The sequence below is a fragment of the Panthera pardus genome, unplaced genomic scaffold (genome assembly GCF_024362965.1).
Source record: "Panthera pardus isolate Hobbes unplaced genomic scaffold, ASM2436296v1 HiC_scaffold_16, whole genome shotgun sequence".
Taxonomy (NCBI): Eukaryota; Metazoa; Chordata; class Mammalia; order Carnivora; family Felidae; genus Panthera; species Panthera pardus.
The window spans coordinates 41,892,478-41,915,895 of record NW_026526721.1 but is presented as its reverse complement, the minus strand read 5'-3'; the positions used below and the strand labels follow the sequence as shown (position 1 = coordinate 41,915,895).

The 23,418-nt window shown below is 36.8% G+C and overlaps 1 long non-coding RNA gene across 1 annotated transcript in view; it reads left to right on the top strand.

Moving 5' to 3' along the window:
- Nucleotides 1–23,418, top strand: part of LOC109255358 (uncharacterized) — a 129,051-nt gene that overhangs the window by 86,639 nt on the left and 18,994 nt on the right. The window contains exon 2 of the long non-coding RNA XR_002075195.2: nucleotides 14,335–14,417. This is a non-coding gene — a long non-coding RNA (uncharacterized LOC109255358). The remainder of the gene's footprint in view (nucleotides 1–14,334; nucleotides 14,418–23,418) is intronic.

Genomic DNA, 23,418 nt, shown 5'->3' with positions numbered 1-23,418 from the left:
GAACTCATACATGGATGTCCAGAAAAAGGCATGTACATAAAAATAAAATTAGGAGTCTGAGTTAAGTGATTGACAAAGTCGTAATTATGAATTTAAGATTTCTTAAGATGAAACAAAGTAACTGCATTTAAAAATGGCATATTAATTGGGGCACCTGGGTGGCTCAGTTGGTTAGGCAACTGACTTTGGCTCAGGTCATGATCTCACAGATCATGAATTCGAGCCCCGTGTCGGGCTCTGTGTTGACAGCTCAGAGCCTGGAGCCAACTTCAGATTCTGTGTCTCCCCCTCTCTCTACCCACCCCTGCTCATGCTCTGTCTCTCAATAATAAGTAAAAATTAAAAAATTTTAAAAAATGGCGTATTAATGATTATTCTGCCTATGATGTGCACATTCAACACAAAAGTGGAGAGTTTAGCCCAATGGAAGTAACCATTTTGACCAGATAGAAGAGAATGAGGGATAGGGTCATGAGTAGAATAGGGAGATGGATGGGTTGAGGGTTAGAACTGTTGATAGGTAGAGTAGAACTTTGGGATGTGGTAATTAGGAGACTTGGAGGGGCAGAATGAGTATATAGATAGAGCCAGGGATGAGGTGACACTCAAGAAGAGGGCATAAAACTTCTTTGTTAATTGGCTGTATGTTTTCAGACAGTTACATCCTATTGTTCTTAATGTTGCCTGTCAATGTATTGTTATATTAGGTCACATGGAATTGTCCCTGAATTAAAATAATATTAAAATGACATACATTTTTGTCTTTGAATAATCCAAATTAACAGAAATGATGAAAGCCACTGATCATTGATGGGAAGGATTAAAAAAAAAAGAGTAGGTTTGATTGGTGAAGGAGAGGTCTTTTGAGGAGGTGGTGAGGAAAGAAAAATACCAGCTGTCACTCTATTCAGAAAGAAGAGATGACTATTTATTTTGATTAACATTTCATGTGCCTGTCAGGCAAACCCAAATAATTTAGATGTAGGAGAGTGTGGGCTGTGTAAGATTTATTTGGGGCGATAAGTGTGGGAAGGAGATTTGGCAGGAAGATTCCAAAGATAGAGAACAGATAATTTTTAAAAGGAAACTCTTTTGCTTATGACATTGATTTAACTAATAAGAGTAGAAATTGTTTAATGCCAGTTGTTTCTTCATTTTGGGGATATTGAATTTTCACGTGAATGATGACTCACACACACTAACTTAAAAGCAGTTGTGTATTCTTAGTGGATTGGTTTCAGTAGGCATGTTCCAAGAAAATGGCAGCCCACAAGTAGCATTACTGAATGTCTTTGGAAAGGGAATCTATGTATATAATTGCTTACGTTATATGATCTGAGATTAAATGAAATAAGCTCTGTTTATTCTGTGGAACAAAAGGGGCCAGCTGGATTCCTGTGGTGCTAGCCCCTAACCAGAGAGAATCTCCACCAGGTCCAGTTAATCTCCCTTCTCATTGATGGAATGAATATTCTCAGAGGCAACTCCACACATTGAATCGCAGTTTAGAGTAGTCTCATTCTGGACAAGGGAAATCTTCATTCACAGTAAAGGTAAAGGGTAGAGAGAAATGCGTTCTCTTATATTGAGAAAATAGTTTGGCGTTAAGTCATGCCAGTCACATTATTCACAGTCAAAAGCACTGTTAAGGTTTTCAAGACCCAGAAGTCATAGTCGTTGGGATCACATCTGTTTCACATGCATGCTCAAGCCCCCAAATCACAATGGCGGAGATTACTGTTGTTTTATTTTCCCAGCCAGTTGTTATTTGTGTTCAACTGTGCAAGAAACATGCCTCTCGATTGACGTAAGTTTCTAGGCGAAACAGAAAAGCAGGTGGGGGCAATGCTGTAATTCTGCAAGCTTTCAGAATCATGCAGCTTTCCCCTTATCTGTGAGCAGGGAAATGCTTTCTGAAGTGATGTGAACATTCACCAGACTTCTGTGTTACTTTGAAGTGCTTGTCTTTCCTAGCGGTTCTGACTGGTCTTTAGGGGGAAGTGGAATTCTCTAAGCTGGTGCCTTATGGAGCATGGAGAGTAGCTCGTGTACAGCTGGCTTCAAGACAGTGGAAGCTGCAGCCGGAGACAATTCTCTCTCCTTGGAAAGTTTCAGTGCTCTCCAGGCTTGTAATGAAAGCAACACAAGCCCTTGGCTGATTGACCTCTTTGCTTCCCTGATGATTTAGCTCGTGTGAGAAACAGGAGGGACACTAACTTGTGCTGTAGGAATCTCATACTGGCTGCTGCCCTCGTTGTTCTCTTGACTGGGAATATGCTGAATATTCTCTTGAATATTCATGGCCTGTCAACTGGAGGAACAGTTATCACAGATCAGTGATAACTCAGTATCCCCGTTCCTCCCTGTTTCCATGTCACTGACAGCATCAGCTATGGAATAGTCCCCTCAATGCCCGTGTGATCTGCACCCCACGTCACCTGCTGTTCCCCACCTGCAGCTCACCTGTCTGACCTCTTGTATTATACACCACCTTGCTCACTCTCTTCTAGGCACACTGATCTCTTTCTTGTTCCTCTAACAGATCAAATGCACTTCTCCCATAGGGCCTTCATACTTGTTTCCCGAGCCTAGAAAACTTTTCACCCTGAAAAGTCTTCATGGCTTGCTTTCTCATCACCCTCAAGTCTTTTCTCACCTATACCACCTTTCCAGTGATATTTCCCTAGCCATCCTGCCTAAATTTGCTTCCTCGGCTCTGAGATGTCTTGTCTCTCCCCAGATAGTACTTTTCACAAACAGAGTATACATTTAATGTATGTTGTCAATCTTCCCATTGGGATGTGATCTTCACGAAGGAAGCTATTCGAATCTAATCGTTTGTGTTCACTACTATCTCTCAGGCAACCAGAACAATGTACAGAGCACAGTAATCACTCCATAAATATTTGTTCAAAAATAAATAGCTGACATTTATTCATGTTCCTGCTCTGCTATGCACGCTTTTAACTGCTTTTTACATGTATCATTTATTACTCACAAGAATACAATAAAAGCAGTGGTCCTGCTTCCCTTCATTTTACTTAAGGGAAAACTAATGCAGATTTTGAAATACTTCAGGATTATCTCACTTGAATGTAGCGGAGTGGGATGTAAACTCCGATAGCCTGAATCTTACAGATCAAACTCTTAGCACTATTTCACTCTATTAACCACAATAGAAATCTATCTACCTAAGACCTGTATTTTGTTAAGATTTGGGGGGAGAATTTAAATTTGTCTTTCCTAAGGTTAATTTTCAAAAGAGTCTCATAGCCATGTCTCACGCAAATTTATTTTGGGCGTGAAAACTTGCAAATGGCATTTACTATCTGCTCCAACAGCAGAGTATACAAACCCTTTAAAACCGTCAGCTGCAGAGCCCATAAAACCAATGAAATCAATATTTTTAGAGGGATATGAAACAATGTATCTGAATGACAACACTGTTTATATCTCTTAGTTTTGTTTGTAGACATCAATTACAGAGGCTTTATAAATTTATTATTTTTTATTTTTAAAGAAAAGCAATGGCTTTTTAAGATGTTGTTATAAATGTGTTACTCATGCAGTCCTTTCAGAATACAGATGAGACAATTAAAGCTCACAGACAGTGACCCCTAAGCCCAAATAAGTTGTTAGCAACTCCTAGTTACCCTAGGAGGACAGTTACATGATATTTACACATACTGTTGGCTGACTGCAGAAGTATCTGTTGCCTCCTGTAAACTGAAGTTAGTTGTTTATACTCATTTATCTTGCAAATAAGAAATGCATAAAATGTTTTAGAGAAAAAAAGAAATATGTACATATATTGTTTAAAGTATACTTAGCCGTCACTGAGATTATTCTTCCATGCGCATAAGTTATTTTCATTTGTCTTTGCACAGGCAAATGGAATGTTCACCTTTGCAGAATAAAGCCATAAGTATTTCTGATTTGTTGATAGTGGATGTAAATGGAGTAAACTAAATTCTAAATACCTTTTCCCCTAAAGCTTTCAGAAAATATACCATGGGAGCATCAATAGATGCTTTAGACTTTTTTTCTTTAAGTTAATTTATTTATTTTGAGAAAGGGAGAGAGAGAAAGCACTAGCAGGGGAGGGGCAGAGAGAAAGGGAGAGAGAATTCCAATCAGGCTCCGTGCTATCACTGCAGAGCCCAACTCAGGGCTCCAACACATGAATCGTGAGATCATGACCTGAGCCAAAATCAAGAGTTGGATGTCCATCCAACTGAGCCACCTCGGCACCCCAGGTGCTTTAAACTTTTTATATTCAAGATTAAAATTGCTAAATTGGTTAACCCCCCTTTGGCACACCCCTCCCCCCCAATGATACTACATAGGATAATGTACACTTGGTCTCACCGTGTTTCATGTTCAAAATGAAATACTTTAGAGGACACTGCGATGGACACACTTTTCAAATGCGAGCATGCCTCCTCTCTGTATTGCCGTCTAAGACAGCATGGCCATTTTCCCAACCTGTTCTGTGTGTCCAGGGTGAGCCCGACAAGGTTTACGGGGAAGGAGATAGAAATTAGAGGAATAGGGAGAAAAGTAAGGGAAGAGAAAAGTAAAGAGAAAAAGAGAGGAAAAAGTGGCTTTCTTATTTTTCATTTTCCCAAGAAAATTCACCAGTTCAAGGGCTTTCACTTCACATTAAAGGCAGGTGACTTTGGAATATGCTGGCCTCATGACAGCAGCCACTAGCTACAGGAAAGCATTTCTTCCCCAGCAGCCAGAGGGATGTGGGTTCAGGGATACACTTCTCAAAACAGAATAAATGAGACTCCCTTTATTATGTGATCACAAGGGCCTTTCTTAGGGAGACATGAAGAATTGCCATCTTAATATTTGAATCAATGCATATTGTTGACATAATTCATTTCACCTATAACTTTCGAGCATCTGTCTAATGGGATGCAGTACATTGAGTTTGTTACTTGGCATATGGACAGTACTAATAATCCTCTGCTATTTTACTCTTTATTTTCTCACTTCGGTTTCTGAAATGGGGGAGGCAAAGTACTGCATCATAGTCTTACTACCCTACTTACACTTCTCAAACACCTGTCCTCTTCCCTGCTTCTGCAAATTGACCTCGCACTAATTTCTCAGCAGACCGGGCTGCAGGCCCATCAGAGGGACAGCTTCTTGCTGTCTGCTCCTTAATAATACTTCCTTGTTACTCTCTCACTCTTCCCAGATCCTATCTTGACTTAGTTCCTGCCTTATGTAAACTCCATGGGTATGCGTTGGTGAGATGTTAATTTGGGAAGCATGGCTTGCAATCTGTGGAGTACCAAGAACAGCTGGTGCTGCTGCTGTTTAGTTTTTCTTGGCAGATGGACACAGAGAGAATTACGAATGGGGGAATTTGCTTCAGTCTTGGCTGCCACTTCCTACAGAAATGTTACATTCGCCAGCTCCCTTTCTCCTATGCCGCTCTAGCACCAGGGCATAGTATTTTAATGCGTTCCCCTCAATGCATGGTCCAGAGCTTCCTGCATAGCCTTTGTTCTAAGCTTCACACTCAGTAGCCCTTTGGCTACTTGACCACAGTGAGAGGCAGATTTGATTATACTTCAGCAGCTTGAAGTATGCACTAACTATATGCCGTTCCATATCCCTAAGAATTTTAGCTCAATACTTAACTGTGTTATCGTCCATTTGTTTATTAAAATAAGTGTCAGTGAGCATCTTGGTCTTCTAGAATTTTAGCTCAATACTTAACTGTGTTATCGTCCATTTGTTTATTAAAATAAACAAATCCTAAGAATATCCCCAAGAATTTTAGCTCAATACTTAACTGTGTTATCGTCCATTTGTTTATTAAAATAAGCGTCAGTGAGCATCTTGGTCTTCTAGTCTGTTATAACAAAATACCACGTACTGGGTGGCTTCAATGACAGAAATTGATTTCTTACAGTTCTGGAGTCTGAGATGTCCTCTATCAAGGGGCTAGTCAATTCAATTCCTGGTGAAGGTCTTCTTTCTGACTTGCAGATGGACATCTTCTTGGTCTATCCTCACATGACAGAGAGAGAGAGAGCTCTGGCCCCTCTTCCTCTTCTTATAAAGGTACCGATCTCAACACAGGGGCTCCACCCTCATGACCTCCTTTAAACCTACCCCAAGACCCCACATCTTCATACCAAAGTCTCCACCTCCTAATACCATCACATTGGAGGTCAGGATTTCAACATGTGAATTTTAGGGAGACAAAACCATTCTGTCCATAGCAGCAAGTTCTAATCTATGTACCATAAGTTAAATGTAGAAATTAATATTGTTTGAACCATCAGCACAATCTTGATATCAAAACATTTTCATCACCCCCAAAACTTGTGTCCCTTTGCTGTTAATTCCTGTTTCCTACTCCCAGCCAGCCTCTGGAAACTACTATGTTTTTTGTCACTATAGTTTGCCTTTTTTAGAATATCATTTAAATAGAATCATGTAGTGTGTAGGTTATCTTTACTATCTTGCTTCTTTCATTTAGTTTCATGATTTAAAATCTATTCATGTTCTTGTGTATATCATTAGTTTCTTCTTTCTCCCCGCCCCCCCCGGGTTTATTTATTCTCCAACTGATGGACATGTGGGTTGTTTCCAGTTTTTACCTATATGAATAAATCTTCTATAAATGTTGGAGGACAAGTCTTCCCGGAAACATAAATTCTCATTTTGGGGAGTAATGTCTAGGGGCAGAATCAGTGGGTTGTATGAGCATAAGTTTAGTTTGATAAGAAAGTATCACCCTAAACTTCAAATTGCATACCATTTTGAATTTCTTTCAGCAATATATGAGTTCCAGTTGCTCTATATACTTGCCAGAACTTGTCAGTTTTTAAAAAATTTTAGAGGCACCTAGGTGGCTGAGTCAGTTGTGTTCCAATCTTGATCTCAGCTCAGGTCATGATCTCACAGTTCATGAGTTCGAGACCCGTGTCAGGCTCTGAGCTGGCAGTGTGGAGCCTGCTTGAGATTCTCTCTCTCTCTCTCTCTCTCTCTCTCTCTCTTTCCCACTCCCTCCCTGCCCCTTACCCACTCATGCTCTCTCTCTCTCTCAAAATAAAAAATAAACTTAGAAAAACTTTAACCATCTTAGTGTGTTTTCAGTGGTATGATGCTTTATTATGAATTTCCATATTGACTAATGATATTCAAGATCATTTCGTGTGCTTATTTGCTATTTGTATATCCTTATTTGGTGAATTTTCTATTCAAATATTTTATCCATATCTTATTGAGTAATATTTCTCATTATTGTAAGAGTTATTTGTATTTTCTGTATACCAGTCCTTTATTAGACATATGTTATGCAAATATTTTTTCCCAGTCTATGGCTGTCTTTTCGCTTTCTTAACAGTATCTTTGAAAGTGGGAAAAAAACCTTTTACTTTTTGATATTTTATCAATATTTTATTTCATGGTTAGTGCTTTTTGTATTCTACCTAATGCATCTCTGCTACCCCAAGGTCACAAATTTTGGTGTGTTTTCTTCTAGAAATTTTAGAGCTTTAGGTCTTCTTTTAGGTGTATGATTCATCTTCTTCTAGTTAATATTTTACATGATATGTGGTAGAGTTTGATGTCCATTATTTGCATTTGGATATTCAAATGTTCTAGCACCATTTGGTGAATACAGTTCCTGTTATCCTTAAAATGCCCAGAAGCATAAATCTCCCAAGTATGGCTTTGATAGATTCTAGATATAGTTTATATGTTATAATTTTAATTTAATATAATTATATTTTTCCAAACAAAAGATGTATTGATATGTTTTACTTTTATGAGTTTTCATTTAGAATAATCACAAATACAGGGCTCCTGGGTGGCTGAATTTGTTAAGCATCCAACTCTTGGTTTTGACTCAGGTCCTGATCTCAAGGTTGTGAGATTGAACCCAGTGTTGGGCTCCATGCCGGGCGTGGAGCCTACTTGAGATTCTCTCTCTCCCTCTCCTCGCTCATGCTCTCTCTCTCTCTGAAAAAAAAAAAATTCAATTAATTACAAAGTCAAAAGATACTCCTATCATTATTTCCTATATCAAGCTAATGGAGCACCCAAAATGATTTAGTAATAGCATCGCTTCCATTTGGACAAAGACTGTATGTATTTCTATTCTGAAAGAACTGACAGTTATATCATTTAAGCAAGGAGGACCTTGTATTCTAGTAAGTATTTGTGGAAAATTATTAGGTGAAGCCCTACAGTGAAAAGGCAGTTACTATTTACAGGAGCTATATTTGAATTCACAATATGCTTATCTCTAAAATTTGCAGAGAAATCAATACAAAAACCTAGTGGTTAACATATTTTCTCTGTGGGTTTTTGTATTGATTTCTCTCCAAATTTTAGAGATAAGCATATTGTGAATTCAAATATAGCTCCTGTAAATAGTAACTGCCTTTTCACTGTAGGGCTTCACCTAATAATTTTCCACAAATACTTACTAGAATACAAGGTCCTCCTTGCTTAAATGATATAACTGTCAGTTCTTTCAGAATAGAAATACATACAGTCTTTGTCCAAATGGAAGCGATGCTATTACTAAATCGTTTTGGGTGCTCCATTAGCTTGATATAGGAAATAGTGATAGGAGGGTCTGTCTATGTTTCCCATAACCATGAAATGGATCCATCGTTTATTTTCATGGTTCATATTTGTAGCTTGTCCTTATAACAAAAGTGTTTTCACTTTGTTTCAGTCATAGATGATTTATATATTAACTTGATACATTAAGCCTTCTGCCTTTCTGTTGCAGAAAGGCAAGTTAGAAATCTCTAACTTGATTTGTCACCATTTTAACGTGTATAAACTCCATGCACATGCCACAATAATCAGATGACCTATTCTCGAACACGGTAAGACGACCTGACAAGAGATATCACAGCTGAACACACAAATTTAGTCTTGTTCTTTAAATAACCAAAGGGTGTGACAGACCTGGGGAATTCATTTAGGGCTTTCTTATGTGATAGAGATGTAATGTACTCTAAATCTATTCTTAATTCTCCCTTATGCAGCCTCACAGCAAGATTTCGCACATGCAAATGAGAGTTTGTTAAAAAGACTCCTGAAAAAAAAATCTGTTAATTTAAGTGGCATTGAGATGCGAGAGCCAATTTTGCATCTTAATGTCAAGTTAACCAACAAATTACTGTAAACTTATGCCAAATTTTCTTTTGCATTAAGATATGTGATCTAAATGGTTAAAACATATCCAATTAAACTTTTGGGACTTCACCAAAATAAAAAGCTTTTGCACAGTAAAAGGAAGCATCAAAACAAAAAGGCAACCTGGGGCAAATGGGTGACTTAGTCTTTTAAGCACGGGCTCTTGATTGTGGCTCACGTCATGCTCTCTTGGTTTGTGGGGTGAAACCCCACTTTGGGTTCTGTGCTGACAGCACACAGAGACTGCTTGGGATTCTCTCCCTCTCTCTCTCTCTGCCCTTTCTCCACTCACATGTGCTCTCTCTCTCTCTTTCAAAATAAATAAATAAATAAACAAATATTTAAGATGATGTTCTCAAAAAAAGGCAACTTACTAAATGGGAGAAGATATTTGCAAATGTTTTACCTGACAAGGGGTTAATATCCAAAATGTATAAAGAATTTATACAATTCAATACCAAAGACACAAATAATTAGATTAAAAAATGGGCAGAGGACATGAATAGACATTTTTCCAAAGAAAACATGCAAATGATCAATAGAAGCATGAAAAAAATGTCAACATCACTGATCATCAGGGGAATGCAAATCAAAACCACAATGAGACATCACCTTATATATGTCAGAATAGCTAAAATAGACTTAAAGAAAAAAAATAAATAACAAGTGTTGACAAGATGTGAAGAAAAATGAACCTCCTTGCACTGTTGGTGGGAATGCAAATTGGTGCCCTACAGTGGAAAATAGTAGGGAGTTTCCCTAAAAAATTTAAAATAGAATTACCCTATGATTCTGTAATTCCACTACTGGATGTTTACCCGCCCAAAATGGAAACACTAATTTAAAAAGATACATACACTCCTATATTTATTGGAGTATTATTTACAATAGCTAAATATGGAAGCAATGCAACTGTCCATCCATAGATGCATAGATGAATGGATAAGAGGAAGTGATATATATATATATATATATATATATATATATATATACACACCACATATATATATACCACATGTATATATACCACATATATATATATACCACACATATATACCACATATATATATATACCACTTCCTCTTATCCTATATATATATATATATACATACCAACACACACACATACACACAATGGAATATTACTCAACCATAAAAAGGAGTGGAATCCTGCCATTTGCAATAACATGGATGGATCTAGAGGGTATAATACTAAGTCAAATAAGTCAGTCATAGAAAAGCAAATACTATGTGATTCACTCATATGTGGAATTGAAGAAACAAAGCAAATGAGCAAACAAAGGGGAAAAAAAGACAAACAAAAAACACCCAGACTCTTAACTTTAGAGAACAAACTGATGGTTGCCATAGAAGAGGTAGGAGAGGGGCACTTAGGTGGCTCAGTCAGTTAGGCGTCCAGCTTCAGCTCAGGTCATCATCTCACGGTCCGTGAGTTCAAGCCCTGCATTGGACTCTGTGCTGACAGCTCAGAGCCCGGAGCCTGCTTCGGATTTTGTTGTCTCCCTCTCTCTCCGCCCCTCCCCCACTCACGCTGTCTCTGTCAAAAATAAATAAATGCTAAAAAAAATTTAAAAAAGAAGAGATAGGAGAGGGGATGGGTAAAAGAAATAAAGAGGATTAAGAGTACATTTATCATGAAAAACACTGAGTAATGTGTAGAATTGTTGAATCACTACATTGTACACTTAAAACTAATAAAACACTGTAATTGACACTGCAATTAAAAAACACATACAGTACTGAAAACAGTGCCTAGTACATAGTAAATGTTCAATAAATGTTATTATCATTGTCATCATAAGTGGAGAGAGGAAAAAGACCACAAATTTATATTTTAGATTTGCCCAGTGAAGAAAAGCTACATGGCATCTGGAATGGTTTGAAGAGTATCAACATTAACTATTAAATGGGGGTATTAATCAGTTGCAACTAGGAAAATAAAAGATAGCCAAGTGTACAAACCCCAAATTATTTAGATGAAGACACAGAATCTGATCATTGCATATTTTACACTTAATAAAATGTTAATGCTTAATTCATTTTAAAATTAACCATTTGGTTGCAATAACAAATTTATAGATAATGAGGAACTTTTACCAAATCTCATTAAAAATTTTTCCTTTGTGCTTTGTGACAGACTAGTTGATATAGTGTCCAGAACTATTTCATTTCTTTTTTCTCTTCTTATTGTATACAAATACCTCTTTATTTTAGGGAACCCATTTCCTGCTGCTTCAATGAATTGCCTCTTAATACCCTCTCTGAATTAGATACATTAATAAGGAATTAATAAGGAATGGCAAATGGCCGGTCAGGATATCCTATTTTCCCTGGCAAAGTCATTGATTCATCATTGAGCATATCAATTCCACTTTCTCTAAAATGCATGCATGGTGAGATTTCCTCCTCCTTTATAGTAGGCTGCAATGATCACTTGCTATTTCTGCCGAGGAGAGGCTGGTTGGGGTATGTCTTTTTGAGATGATTAGTAGACAGTGTCTTAAACAATAGAAAGATACATTATTCTACTCAAACAGTGAAAATGACTGATGACTGTGTTTTTTAAGTGCAGTAGGGTGAGGATTTTAGATACACTGTGAAACATGGATCTAAGGAGCATGTGTTCCTTGATATGTTAGATCTAAGCTGTACTGCTAGGCTTACCCTTCTATTCTAGTCACTGCTTTGTGGAACTTAATGCCCCTCACAATATCCTTTTCCTGGTCCAAGTACATCCCAAATTAGAATTCTAGTCTTTTTTTTTTTTTAACGTTTATTTATTATTGATAGAGAGACACAGAGCATGAACAGGGGAGGGGCCGAGAGATGGAGAGACACAGAATCTGAAGCAGGCTCCAGGCTCTGAGCTATCAGCACAGAGCCCAACGCAGGGCTCAAACTCACAAACCACGAGATCATGACCTGAGCTGAAGTCGGACGCTTAACCGACTGAGCCACCCAGGCGCCCCTAGAATTCTAGTCTTAAGCTAAGGAACTTTTCATTTTGTTTTGTTTTCCTTTTTAAGTTCCTACTCTATCTCTGATAAAAAAAAAAAAAGTTGCTGATTCCAAATTTTATCTCATGGAAATTCTTACATGACATGTTGGAATATTTTAGGGTGTGTGTGGACATGTGTGTAGGTGTAGATATTTGGAAGGTGAATACCTTTGGAAATCTTTGAAAAATGAAGTAACAGGACCTAATCTGTCTGAGGTCAGTAAGTCTGGATGGAGCAAGAAAATGGGATAGAAATTGTACACATTGAAGGGCTAGTGACAAGAAGACTACTTAGGAAAGGACAAAAGTTAATGACATTTTGAAGCATAGAGATGAAATGTTTAAAATGCTTAGTAGGAATGAACCCAGATTTGTGGATGTTGTAATGGTGAGTTTTTATTTTTTACATTGATGAATAAATTATGATTATTATAGCAGAAAAACTGGTGACTTTGGTCTCATAATTCACATAGCTAGTTGTATGTATTTTTCTAGTTTCTCATATTTTGACAATTTAAACATATAAATATATCTTGAAGTTGAAGCACTTGGGTTTTGAGATGAGGAACTAATAAAGTTTGGTTGCTGACTCTAGGTCAAGAGTGAGAGAGAGAGACAAGTATTAAAGCTCTCCTTGAAATTTCTAGTGGAACTCGTCTAGAAGTCAGTGGAATGGTACAGAAATTAATAGACTGAAAGAACAGATTTATAGAGCTTCTAATTTTAATAACCTCTAGTGTATGTTAGCTTTCTAAATCTTAGTTTCTTGTTTAAAATGAATGTGATGAGGGACACTTGGGTGGCTCAGTTGGGCATCTGACTTTGGCTCAGGTCATGATCTCACAGCTTGTGAGTTCAAAGCCTCCATTGGGCTCTGTGCTGATAGCTCAGAGCTTGGAACCTGCTTCGAATTCTGTGTCTCCCTCTCTCTCTGCCCCCTCACCACTCGTGCTCTGTTTCTCTCCCTCTCTCTCTCAAAAATAAATAAACATTAAAAAGCATTTTAAAAATAAATGTGATGAGCCAGAACTCTATAAATCATTTCAAGTCCTACTGTTCTGTGTTTCTGTGTGATTGCTAAATAAACAGCTCAATCTGCTATTTTCCTGGACTGTATATTTTTGCTGCATTGCTTACATTTCTTACAGTTTTTTTTCCTTATCGGGGTATAATGGACAGAGAAATTGCATACATTTAAAGTGTACAATGTAATGATTCGATACACATATACTTTGTGAAATAATTGCCACAACCAGGTTAATTAACATACACATCACCTCACATAGTTATCTATTTTGTGTGTGTGCGGTGAGAATGCTTAAGGTCAACTTTTTTAGCAAATTTCAAGTACACAATTCAGTGTTATTAACTACAGTCATCATGCTGTTCATCAGATCCCCAGAACTTATTCATCTTATAACCGAAAGCTTGCACCATTTGAAGAGAGTCTCCTACTTACTCCACCCACCAGCTCCTGGTGATCACCATTCTACTGTGAACCACAATGAGATATTGTCTCAACCCGTTAGGATGGCACTTACCAAAAAGAGAAGAAGTAACAAGTGTTGGTGGTGATGTGGAGAAAAGGGACCCCTTGTGTACTGTTGGTGGAAATGTAATTTGGTGCAACCGCTATGGGAAACAGTATGGAGGCTCCTCAAAAAAATAAAAATAGAACTACCATATGATTCTGCATTCCCACTTTGGGGTATATATCTGTAGGACACAAAATCAGTATCGTAAAAAGATATCGACACCTGTAGGTTCATTGCAGCTTTCTTTACAAATAGCCAAGATACAGATGAAATATAAATGTCTGTCAATGGGTGAATGGAACAAGAATATGGGATGGTATTCCACCACGAGAAAGAAAGAAATCCTGCCGTTTGTGGCAACATGGATGAAACACAGGACATTATGTTAAGTGAAGTAAGCCAAAGAGAGAAAGACAAATACCACATGATACAACTCACAAGTGGAATATTTTAAAAAATTATATTTATAAGTACTTTGGAGAATGACAAATAACACAGGACGCTGGGCTTATTTGCATACTTGGGGGGAGATCCTTGGGATTCTACAAAGCCTTCGTAATTAAAAAAAGGAATATTTTTCTCTTTTTTTTTCCAGGTCTTTCACAACTGGATCTTCCAACTTTCACATCAGACAAGCCAGTCAAACACTAGACCATGAATAATTTCTTTATGATTTTTGTAAGTTTTGCTTCATCATACCCCTTATCCTGGCTGATCTGCAATCAGTACATTTTCCCTTTATATAATTTGTTGCTACACTGGTTGGAGTGATGTATTAGTATTACTATTACATTTTTTAATTTTGAAAAATTTATGAGAAACATGGAAAATTACAAATGCTAAAATGGTATTATTGACTTTCTAGAAATAGTCATTGTGAACATTATGTCATAGTTGTCTCATCTTCCTCCTTCCTATTTTTTCAAGGAAATACACATGAGGTCTTTCATATTTCTTATGTGAATGCTATTCTTACTTTCACTTTCTAGCAGTAACCACTCTAATATATTTACACATGGAGAAACTATATGTTTAAATGTAATCGCACAAGCCACGCAGGTAATGATGAGTGACAATGCGAGTTTCTAGGCACAGGTCTCTAGATTCTTGATATACTGTTCCATCTACAAGACCAGTGATCTAATTATTGGCTGAATTAAAATCATTCATATTTTGAGTCATGAATTCATATCGTTGAAATCACGTCAATGGAGATCACGATTATATGATTTTAAAATTAAAACCTTATGGCAATTTTGGTTTTAGTTCAGCTTTAGCAAGTGGCAAGGGACTTATCTTAACAACCAAAACAATCCAGATAACTTACAGAATCTAGTTTTATAAACCCTCAGAGATCTGAGTACACACAGAAACACATAAAGAACTAAACTCCAAAAATATACTTAACGGGAGAAAATTACACAATTACTTTTACCTCTGGTAGAATGGCAAGAGGAAGAGGCATCTGCTGTAGAAAAAAAAAATGGAAATATTAGAGTGAAGACATTATCAGAAATGAAAAATTCACTAAAGAGTCTTAGCAGGAGCATGGAAATAGCAGAAAAGGAGAAGTGAACTTAAAGACAAGTTGATAGACTACATCCACACTAAAACAAAAAGAAAAATATTTGAAACAAAAGATATTTGTAACAACTCCCAATTTGTTTATAAATGGAATATCAGAAAAGGGGCAGAGGGAGAATGGGGAAGAAAGAATATTTAAAGAGATAAAGACTAAGAATTTTACGAAATTGATGAATTATATCAACTTATACTACCAGAAATCTTAGTGATCTCTGAACAGGATAATAGGATTTTAGAAAAGACATGAGAATCACGGTTCCTTTTCTAATCTCTGCAATCATAATGGACTAAATTAGAAAAAACACAGTAGCCCAAAGTGAATTGGCTAAAAAGAAAATTGAAGTGATATCTTTGAATAAAGACAGCAGGAATTTCAAAGGCAACTAGCAATGAATGTTTTTTGCCTGAAGTGATAAAGTATTATCTAAAGAGAAAGGAAAATAAATACTGTTAAAATTTGTAGTATTTTCAGTGAACTAGTAGTCAGCATTCCAATATGAGTGAAAATGGAGCTCACCAACAAATTTTGAATAAAGACAGAAGCTACCTCAGGAGGTATGAGTTTCCTGTCACTGGAAGTGATAGAGGGTTGACTAATGACCAACTGGAACGGAACTCAAGCTTCAGATGTATTGTTCAATTAAAGGATCATTGTCATCCGATTCTCATCTTAGCATTCTTTGATTACAGAAAAAGAAGACAAAGAACTTAATTAGCCAAGTATGTGACTTAACAAACAGCATCCTTTGCTTTTAACCTTTTAAGCAAATTAATAGAAAATTATTTTCTCTTTAATTGTTTACCAAATAATTTAAGATAATGTAACTAAACTGTAAAAATCATGAGGCACAATACTTCTAGCTACAGAAATATTTGTTAGACTTAAGATATCAGAAGAGATGCAGTTATGACCATTTAACTTGTTATGTAAAATCTATTTTGAAATGATTTAAATTATAAAGGGATTTATTCAGATCACTTCAAATTTTCAGAGAAATAACATACCTAGATACGATTTATCAAGTCTTTGGCCTAAATGTGTTTTATCTGTATCTTTAAATTGGCATCCTTCAGGGTGGCAGACTGATGGCACATTGATAAAACACATCATTAGGAGAAGATGGGCATCCAGCTCCAGAATTTAATTTATTATTACCAACTTTAGTGATGATTGGGCTAGTCTTCAACTAATTTCAGTGGCCGAGAAAATGCTATACATTAACTGAATCTGTCTTAGATTGCCAGACATTTGCTGTGTGAGTTGCTGTGACAATGGTTATAGTAAGGAATGTGGGATTAACCCAAAGGATGTGGACCTCTCAGGGTCCACCCAATCCCACCCAACCCACACAGTTGCTTCACGATAAAGAATGTTTAGAGATTGTTGGAGGAGATTATCACAATGACCATTACTGAAGAAGTACTCCAAAAAGTTTGAAATAAAGAGAAAAAAAAAACACATGACTTCGTGGCCTCAACTTCAGAGGTTTTAAAAGATACTACGGGATCAGAAATTGAAATTGCCAGTTTTACAAATGGAGTTGCCAACCATCTTATAATTACTACCTTCACAAAACTTTTATTTTCAATGATAGAGGCAACTAGCAGATTTATTGAGTGTTGAAGAACAGAGATTACAAAGTCCATTGTGCCTTCAAAATGAATTGTAAAGTCACCAAAGACTCAATCCAACATTCACATACCTCGGAAAAAATAGATTCAAATATCTACTGCTGTCTATGGCCACAATGGCTGTCAAATGAGCTACTAAAGAAAAAGGAAAAACAACAACAACAACAACACAACTTGTAGCCATGTTTTTTTTACCAAGAATAATCCTCGGATAAAACTCTATTAATCCTTAAAGATAGATATCTTCTTTGGGATTTCTGTCACTGCAGACTGTGAGTTTAATCTAAAATGAATGATTTTAACTGACACATGCTTTCAGTACCATTGGCTTTTTCTACCTATCTTGAAGAAATAACTACCATCAGTTTTCACTCTATCTTCTTGAGTCTCACACAGATTGCTGCCAAATGACAAAAGAGAAATACAGGAACTCAATCATCTCTGTATTGAATATGTTTTCTGTATAAATTGGTTTTGGAGAATGAGTTATTGTACCCAATTCCAGTAATAGCACAGAAAACTTAACTTTCATTATCAAATGGCAGAAAGCCATAAATTGTGTCCTGTGATGAAAAAGTTATTAGAGGAGATTTCAATCTTTCTTTTCAATATAAATCTGTGTTAGTCTAATGGTTTGAAATCTAGAAACATGCAGTTGTTTCATTTCAGAGTATTGTTTACTCTTTTCCCAATATTTTGAAAGTTACTTAAATGATTATACATATATATTTCAGGTATTATATGAAAAAAGATATGGTATAGGAAAGGCAAGGAAGCTCTAGGCTAGATTTTAGCTCTATCAGTTAGTGTCAGATAAAACTGAATCATCACTTAAATTATGTGTAAAATGTGGCACCTTAGCTTTCTCGTGTATAAAAGGGGGTAATTCCGTGTTATTCAACATGTTAATTCTACTCAATATAACTTACAGGGTTATTATAAGAACATAAGACAGAAAGTATATAAATGAGAGGATTATGAAGATAATTATGTTATTAATAGTCTTACCTTACCATTATTCTATAAATTGGTGGTATTCACTACAGTGGAGAGTATCTGTCTTTAAACTGCAATTACATGAATTGTATGAAATGCTTTTGATTTAACTAGCCTGCACCTGGGGGCAACAATGTTTCCATATTGAGTTTTCGAACTTAAAAATTTTTTCAAGTTGGTTTTAAGTATCAAAAGCAAAATTTGGAAGCCTCAGATCCCCTATTTATAGCATAAACAAAAGAATGAAGAGTATTGAATGAAGAATGTAGGCACCATACACATCATATACTTACTTCCACATTAGAAAAAAAGGCAAGAGGGGCGCCTGGGTGGCTCAGTCGGTTAAGCGTCCGACTTCGGCTCAGGTCACGATCTCGTGGTCCATGAGTTCGAGCCCCGCGTGGGGCTCTGTGCTGACAGCTCAGAGCCTGGAGCCTGCTTCCGATTCTGTGTCTCCCTCTCTCTCTGACCCACCCCTGTTCATGCTCTGTCTCTCTCTGTTTCAAAAATAGATAAAATTTAAAAAAAAATTTAAAAAAAAAGGCAAGAATGATTTCTGGGCTCAGGGGAGAGGTTTAGGGAAGATTGAGAAAGGGAAACAAAATTTAACCACTACTGTGGTGTTCTCTTCCTCGTCAATCTCTATTTCAGCTACCCTCCCAGTGGGGAGGATAGAAACTTCTAGATGTGAGAATCTGTGGATAGATGTGATATTTGTGTTTGGGACTATGAGAAGTTTTTATCGTTGTGGAATTCCTGTGCTAACATGGAATCGTTGCAATAGAAAAAAAAAATGTTGGGGGCGCCTGGGTGGCTCCGTCGGTTGAGCGTCCGACTTCGGCTCAGGTCACGATGTCGTGGTCCATGAGTTCGAGCCCCACGTCGGGCTCTGTGCTGACAGCTCAGAGCTTGGAGCCTGCTTTGGATCCTGTGTCTCCCTCTCTCTGTGACCCTCCCCCGTTCATGCCCTGTCTCTCTCTGTCTCAAAAATAAATAAACGTTAAAAAAAAAAATTTAAAAAAAAATGTTGGCAGTGTGTGTCTGCCTAGAAAATGTTCAGAGAGATATCCCCTGTCCCCATTCACCATTTAAATTTTAAATATAGAAAAAATCTGGAAATATATTCATGGTAGAGCCAAATAAGTGATGGAAAAAAAAGACCTGAAGATGGTTCGCTTGTCAAAGAATTGTCACTGTAAGGGATGAAGGACTTCCTAGCAGAGTCAATGGGACAAAGGCCTAGCTGGCTTCTGAAGGGACAATGTGGGAGCTGAGGAGAGAGATGAAACAATCAGATAAGACTGCTAAGTATTTTCCACCTGTTATTTTGCCTTTCCCCAGCTGGGAAAAGAATGGAGGAATTACTCACTAATGGATACCTGAAGATAATGATGGGATTCAGGACACTACCCAAGACCATGGCTTGGCTTATTAAATAATGTTAGAGGAATTTTAAAAAATGGTAGAAGCAGGTCACTCTGACCTTTCACCCCCTCACCCTTCTAATCTGAAACAAATTCTAAAATTCCCATGTGAAAGGTACTGTCTCTGAATAAGAAGGAGCAAAGATTCTTATCACAAGAGCCTTTGAGGAATTTGGTGCCAACAAATAAAACTTGTCAAACTAACCCTTCTCTTCCTAGTTATTTCTTCACCATTTACTACCCCTTGCCCAAACCCGTTTGTTTATTCAAATTTATTGTTTCTTTTTCTCAAAGGTATAAAAACTGCCTGCAGTAGCCAATTCTTTGGGTCTTCATTCTCTTGCAAAGGCTTTTGTGTCCATGTAAAAATGCAATGAAAGTTGTGCACTTTTCTCCTGTTAATCTTAGTTTAATTTTCAGACCCAGCCAGGGACTCTAAGAGGATCAAGGGAAACTTTTATGTCCCCTATAATAAGAATCTCCAAAGTGAACTCTCCTTCCTCAAAGTCATGCTAATAGGACCCTTAAACTTAGATTACTCCCCAGAAAAGGAGAACAGAGAGGGAGAGAACTTTGGATTTGGTTGGCTATTAAAAAAGAGACTTTTATATGAACAGGAAGTGAACATGTTTATTATCTAGAGTGTTTCCTCCTGTTGGAAGAAATAAGCATTTGATAGCCAAATTATGGAAAGAGCCTAAATGTCCATCAACTGATGAATGATTAAAGAAATTGTGGTTTATATACACAATGGAATACTATGTGGCAATGAGAAAGAATGAATATGACCTTTTGTAGCAACGTGGATGGAACTGGAGAGTGTTATGCTAAGTGAAATAAGTCATACAGAGAAAGACAGATACCATATGTTTTCACTCCTATGTGGATCCTGAGAAACTTGACAGAAGACCATGGGAGAGGGGAGGGGGGAAAAAAAGGGTTAGAGAGGGAGGGGGCCAAAGCATAAGAGACTCTTAAAAACTGAGAACAAACTGAGGGTTGATGGGGGGTGGGAGGGAGGGGAGGGTGGGTGAGGGGTATTGAGGAGGGCACCTGTTTGGATGAGCACTGGGTGTTGTATGGAAACTAATATGACAATAAATTTCATATTAAAAATAAAAAAAAGAAATAAGCATTTGAGAATTATAATGAATTTAGTAAGAGGAAAATAAAGTTCTATTTTTGAATGTCAGAGTTGTTTCAACTAGCATTACAGCAAATTTTAGAACTGTTATGTAAAGTTTTTATATTTATCAAACTGTATTTATTAAATAATTATTTTTCAGTTTTATTAAGTAGAAGTGTATTTAGTTAAAACTTATAGATTCTGGTCACCCTGAAATAACCAGAATTTTTGTCAGCTTGTAATGTGCTAAACTTTAAAATTCAAAAATAGTAAAAATAACTTTGTTTTATTGCATTTATTAACCACTGTCATTTACTCTGGGTTGAATGATATGAAATTGCTGATGTTTGGCCATTTTTGTAGTTCAAAAATGGCCAGTTGATGTGGTGGACCTTCAGGTGGTTCGTATGGTAGATCTAGATATTCCAGAATATCTAGACCTTTGGGCACTCTAGTTTCGAATCATCTAGAATAGATGATAAACAATGGTTGATAAGATTTACAGAAAGATGTATTTAGCAAGAAACTTGTTTATGGTGAACATAAAATGGAACATAATTTTTGAAAATCATTAAATATGCTGAACATTTATTCATGTTTCCCAAAATTTAATCCAATTTTCCAGTGTGGTCTGCTCAACAAACAACAAACACAAAAAGAATTTTTCCTGGTATTGATACTTTGATTAAAGCAGACTATTAAGTTATTTTGAAAAGTCTTACTTATGTAATACTTTTGATTGATTAAACCATTCTGGTTGTTTTTCTGCTAATTCTTATCTATATACATGTTGAAAGCAATGTTCAAGTAAGCCTTAAACTGAGGCTTTATAATAGTTTTTAATAGTTACTAAGTAGTAACTATTAAATACTCATCAAGTGGAGATAAGTGTTCCTTATGCAAATATGGTGGAATTTTAGGAAGCACCCTAATGAAAGTGGCAATTCAGATAAAAGGAGGGTGTTTGGGGCAGGGGGCACAGCCTTGCGTTCTCATACCATACTGTGCAGTTCTGCTTTTTTGCGCTTAATTCCAGATTCAAATGATTACATTTTATATAGAAAAAAAAAGTTGCTTTTCTGAAATGTATAGGAAAGTAAATTGTTGGGATCATTCATTTCTTATCCTGTGTTCACTCACAAAACTTCGGTAGAGCCAACGGTAAGAAAGGTTATCATCACAAATATAAACCTGCACTTATGGACAGCAGTCTGGAAAAACATTTTCTTTAATGGGGATTTTTGAAGTGTATGGGAATGTAGCAGCTGAAAAAATTTGTTTTCTTTCTCTTTTTCTTGAGCACACTCTGTAAAGGGCTCTCTTACCTCCATGGAGGTCCAGGCCAAAACCCCTTTTGGAGCAGTCACAGCACTGAGCTGTACGGTGATTCTCTGTGTGACGAAGCTTCAGAAACCCTAAGGACCAGTTGCCTCTGAAATCTGGAAAAGGGAATTGCATTCCATATATTCTTTCCATCTGTGATGTGCTAAGGACAGAAATGCATACGATCAATCTTGAAAACATTCCAGGAAAGTCATTGGTGATGCGGTGTTCATGATCTGTTGACATCTAAGATGAATTCGAGATGCCACAGTGATTCTCAATGCCAAATGTATTAATACTGATAATTTAATATTTAAATTATATCATTCTCATCTGTTTCTATACAAGAAGCCTTTCATTTCTCTCGCTTACAAAACATTCCCAAATACAGCATCATGATCCTGTTAACAATCCAAAGAAACCACCGTTTCATGTTCACTCAAAGCCACAATACCTCAGCATTTAATTATTTAGAAATAATAAACAATGGTATCAATGTTTTTCGTTAATCTACAGGTGCATGTTGGTGAGATTTGAAAGTCTGGTTCATTTGACTCATGACAAAAAAACATCCAGTTGTTTAAAACATTGTATTAGTTCAGCCTTGCTGTGAGTTTTTATGGGAACTATGTTTGCCATGGGAAACAAAATTATTGAAGTATTCTCAGAGCAAAACATCTTCCTTAAATTATTGTGGATTCTATTTACTATGTTTTTTTTTCACAGAGAAGATTGTCACATGTAAAAAAAAAAAGGAATGTTTTAAATGCTAATGTCAGGAGTAGTGAACTGGAGAGAAACAAAACAGCCAAAGTAATTTCCTTCCAACGCATGATAAAGGCCAGAATCTAAGAAGAACCTAAGGAAAATAATGTCCAACATTTTTTTAGACTCTTTTCCCTATTTTGAGTATACGGAACTCTCTCACATTTAATCTCTTTCAAAATGTTTATTTATTTATTTTGAGAGAGAGAGAGAGAGAGAGAGATAATGGATGCATGAATGGGGGAGGGGCAGACAGAGAGGGAGAGAGAGAGAACCCCAAGCAGGCTCTGCAGTCATCACAGAGCCTGATGTGGGGCTCCATCTCAGGAACAATGAGATCATGACCTGACCTGAAACGCTTAACCGACTGAGCCACTCGGGTGCCCCTCTCCCATTTAACTATACGTGTACATGCCATGGCCTTGTATTATTGCTTCCTTTGAGAATGAAGGAGAGAGCCTTGTGTGGGCTATAGTGACCAAAAACAGGACAGCAGTTGTGAGCTGTTGTAATTCATAGTAAGAGGTGATGGAGACAAGGGCTGCAATTCCCCAGGGGAATCATGAAAAATTATGAAATGTCTTGGAATTCTGAAATGTCCCCTTAGCATGTGGGATACAGACTTGAATTACTCAATTTAGATATTTATGAAAACGAACCCAGAAGAACAGGGGATTTTTAGGGAGAAACAAATTAAATGTATTACTCCCTCCTAATTCTACTTCAAACTGGTTTTCTTCCTTTTGGAAGATTAGAAAGAGAGGTTTATAAATAGTGTTACTGGGAGGGTAAAATTGTATATTTATGAGAGGTCTTGAAACTAGTTAGC